Genomic DNA, 4,822 nt, shown 5'->3' with positions numbered 1-4,822 from the left:
TTTGTTCAATCTTCTGATCTTGGTTTGAGTTGGTTTTGGTGGCCGATTGAGGGCTGGAAAGGTAAGTCAAAAAAGAAAAGAAAAGAAAAGAAATGGGTGTCTTCCTAGTTTTATGATTTGGTTGTAGAAGGTGAAGAAATTGTGTATGGGGAGGTTTGGTTGCATAAGCCAAAAGGTGGAGAAGGGGAAGAAATCGCGTATGGGGGAGGTGTGAGAAAGCGTGTATGAGGGCGTGTGAAAGGAGAGAGAATGATTTTTATGATTATAGTAATGTAACAGTGCTACCCAATAGTTTAGAGAACATTTGGGGAAACATGATGCGGGTGTTTTTTTTTTTTTTTTTTTTTAAAGATTTTTCCTATATTTAGGGAAATGAAGTACTACTTAAGAGCACCAGTCGTAGCTCCTTTTAAATTTTTTCTCAATTTAGGGAATTAAACCACACCACATTTGAAGCAGAATTTCAGGATCTTCTCGTATTTAAAAACAACCCATATAGAGTTGTTCTTAGTGTTGATCTTCCTTCCCCTAGCCAACGGTTTAGAAAGGTCAAGCACAATAGGTCAAACCGCTATAGGCATATGTTGCCTTTATTTTATTTTAATATATATATATATATATACACCCCTTCACCATTATCCCAAATTCTAAAAAAATAAACTACAAATTTGCAATCAATTTTCATTGTTTTTTTTTTAAAAAAAAAAATCAAATCCCATATGAGATTTGGAACGGCTGGAAGAGCTCCGTTTTTCTTCATTAGAGAGAATCTCATTAAAGTTGCCTATGCAAAGCCACGGTTCTGGTTGCATTCTAGCTAGAAACCGCAAAAGGGACCACGCCTCTAGGCGTTTGGCAACCTCAGGATTGCTATAGAAACCTGAAAACTTCCATGAACGAGCTGAGCATTAGAACCGAGTTGCACTACAACATTTATATGCCTACGGCTGTAGTTTTGGATGTAGACCATTGTATCTGTCTTCCAAAAGAGCATCAGCCCCCCGCCCCCCCCCCCCCCCCCCCCACTTATTCCTTTACAATCCACCATTAAAATTAAACATGATCATAACCAAGCTTGTTTCTCAAAAAACTATAATTTTTTTGCATAAGTTTTGTCTCCATCAAGAAGACCAACGTGGGCTTCTTTTCTTTCACTAAATTGTGAAGGTCTTTAATTGTCTAGGAGTTCCCAAACCCCCGATAATTCTAGCTTAGAGCGCCCATTAAATTAGGCGGGGCTGTGTCACAGCCTCCACCTTATTGTCCTCATTTATATATTGTGTGAGTTTGACCTCATCTTTATGAATTGATTTTAGAGTAAAAGTTTGTTACTAGTCTCTACGGTACAATATATTGTATATATTCTTTTTGGATAAGAAAGAAAAACGACTAATCAATTAAATGTTGTACCGTACTATATATAATACATAAGCTAGCGTAAATCCCGAGTGTTTGAATTATCCCTCGCATAATAACAGAATAAATCCACAGATTTGAATCTCGAATAATAATGTGGGGGAGGATTTCATCCAAAAACAAAAAAAATAATGTGGGGAGGATGACTATATATTAAAATTATAATGTATTATAATGTTGTAGCCTAGCCTAGCCTACACCGGATGTACCTCCCCCCCCCCCCCCCCCCCCCTCTTTTTTTCTTCCGTTAATAAAATGTTCGATAATTAATTGAGAAGAGGATAACTATATATTAAAATTATAATGTTGTAGCCTAGCCTACACTGGCCGGATGTACCTCCCCCCCCCCCCCCCCCCCATTTCTTTGGTTAATAAAATGTTTGATAAATAATTGAGAAGAGTAATGTTAGAAACTGCATTTTTATCTTATCACTACAAAAATGCATGCATTTTGACGCGTGTCTACAGTACCCGTTACTGTAGACACGCGTCCAATTTGACACGTGTCTTTGGAGACACGTGTCTAATTGTACAGCCGTCACAAATTGACACGTGTATTTAATACACGTGTCCAATTGGACACGTGTATTTAATACGCGTGTCCAATTGGACACGTGTATTAAATACACGTGTCAAACTATTTTTTTTAAATATAATTTTTTTTTAATTAAATAGAATTTCAACAATTAGACACGCGTATTAAATACACGCGTCCAATTTGACACGTGTATTTAATACACGTGTCCAATTGGACACGTGTATTACATACACGTGTCAAACTGTTATTTTTTTCCAAATATAATTTTTTTTTAATTAAATAGAATTTCAACAATTAGACACGCGTATTAAATACACGCGTCCAATTTGACACGTGTATTTAATACACGTGTCCAATTGGACACGTGTATTAAATACAAGTGTCAAACTGTTATTTTTTTTTCCAAATATAATTTTTTTTATTAAATATAATTTCAACAATTAGACACGCGTATTAAATACACGTGTCAAACTGTTATTTTTTTCAAATTTAATTTTTTTTATTAAATAGAATTTTAACAATTGGGAACGCGTATTTAAATACACGTCCCGAATTGGGCACGTGTACTGAGTACACGTGCCCAATTGTTTGGTTTCTCCCGGTTAAAAGTTTATTTTTCCCGCTTATATATGTGTATATATATATATATATATATATAATTTTTAAAATTCAAATAATATAATAATATAATAATAGATTAAATATATATATATATATATGTACATACAGATCGGAACCCATTTGGGTTCCGATCTGAATTCTCTCTCTCTCTCTCTCCCTCTCTCTCTCTCTCTCTCTCTCTCTCTCTCTCTCTCTCCGTCACAGTTTCGCCGGCCAACGTCCGGCCACCGCGCATCAGCCCTTCCCGCCGGTGAGACGCCCTCTCTCCACCTCTCTCTGCTCGGTACAGTGTTCTCGGTCTCTCTCTCTCTACCTCTCTCTCTCTCCCTCTCTCTCTCTCTCTCCCTCTCCGTCACAGCCGCAGCGGCCAGCTTCCGGCCACCGCGCATCCGCCCTTCCCGCCGGTGAGCCGCCCTCTCTCCAGCTCTCTCTGCTCGGTCTCTCTCTCTATCGCTCTCTTCCTCTCTATCTCTTTCTCTCTCTCTTCCTCTCTATCTCTTTCTCTCTCTCTCTCTACCTCTCTCTCTCTCTCTCTCTCTGTGTATCTCTCCCTATCTCTCTCTGCCTCTCTCTCAGTATCTCTATGTCTCTCTCTCTACTCTCTCTCCCTAAATCTCTCTGCCTCCCTCTCTCTCTCTACTCTCTCTCCCTATCTCTCTCTGCCTCCCTCTCTCTCTGGATCTCTACGTCTCTCTCTCTCGAAAATAATAAAATTTGGAAAAAAAAAAAACAAAAATTTATTAACCCAAATAAATTTAAATAAACAATAACAAAATTAAATTGAAAAAAAATTCCAAATTTGGAATTTAAATAAACAATAACAAAATCAATTTGGATTTTTTTTTTTAAAAAAAAAAACGTTTTGACACGTGTATTTAAATACACGTGTCAAACCGTTTTGACACGAATATTACAAATACACGTGTCAAACGGTTTGACATGTGTATTGCAAATACACGTGTCAAACGGTTTGACACGTGTATTTAAATACACGTGTCAAACCGTTTGACACGTGTATTTCTGTACACGTGTCAAAATGTGCAATTAGAGTCTTGCACATCTGACACGCGTAAGACGCGTGTCAAAATACTCGTGGCAAACATTTTGACACGTGTACAGTGCCGTACACGTGTCAAAATGCACGTGGCAATTTGACAATATTTTTGTAGTGACAGTTCCAAAACTTATATATGGATTAGGGGTGAAAATATGAGCGGGTAATAACCGCTCGCATCTGCTATCCGCATAAGCAGATGCGGTTAGCAAAAACCAATATCTGCATATGCGTATAGCGGTTTTTATATATATATATATATATAGTGATCATATAATGCGGATACGGATGCATATATTTAAAAGTAATAGTCACATTTTGCAGATGCTGATGTTGCTAATAACCGCATCCGTATTTTCACCCCTATAATATTAATCAATTATTATAAAAAAAAAAATAAAAAAAATCAAGAGGTTATTGGCACGAAAAATGCTATATGCAACACTCCCATCATACTGGATTGATGTGGCAGTGTCCATCAGTCTTTATTTATTTTTTATTTTTTAACAAGGGTTGATAGGCACTGTTAAATGTTGTTTCTAGTATTAGATTGTAGTATATAACATATTAGCTATTAGCTAAGGTGAGATAGTAGTTGTATAAAAATTTTGTTTTTAGTATTACTCAATGTAAGATTTGAGAATTATATATTTCTGCCATGAATCTTATGGGATTATTGCTTTGATATTTATAACTATTATTCAATCATATAACTTTTACTATAATTATGAATGGTTAGAACACTCACCTCTTATTTCATTATACATCTTCTAACATTTTGTATTTAATGTACTGTGGGAACTCTTCAATGATCTAGCCATTATCATCTTCGCCTATAAATGATAAGATGCTTGTCATTACTGCTTTGAATTGAATCTTTTAACACTCAGGTGAAAAAAGGGAAAAGAAATTGTTTCTTGGTTACCAAAAGAGACACTAAAACCGGAAGACATAATGGGTTGGTTTTCAATAAATTTGTCCCATTTAAGGATTGGTCTTCAATAAAACCAGGTCAGGTGGTCCATGACAACTAGCAACCCTAAAGCTAAGCTATTGAGGTATTTAAAGGGAAAAAGGACAATTACATATATATAGGTATACAACAATATTAGTGGCTTTATGGGCGTGGTCTGTGCTTCCCCTAGCCAGATCCAATCTTTTCAGTCTCAAAATACTAGTTTATTAATTTGCAC

Source organism: Alnus glutinosa, chromosome 6, assembly GCF_958979055.1.
Source record: "Alnus glutinosa chromosome 6, dhAlnGlut1.1, whole genome shotgun sequence".
NCBI lineage: Eukaryota > Viridiplantae > Streptophyta > Magnoliopsida > Fagales > Betulaceae > Alnus > Alnus glutinosa.
Note: the sequence above shows the minus strand (reverse complement) of the source record.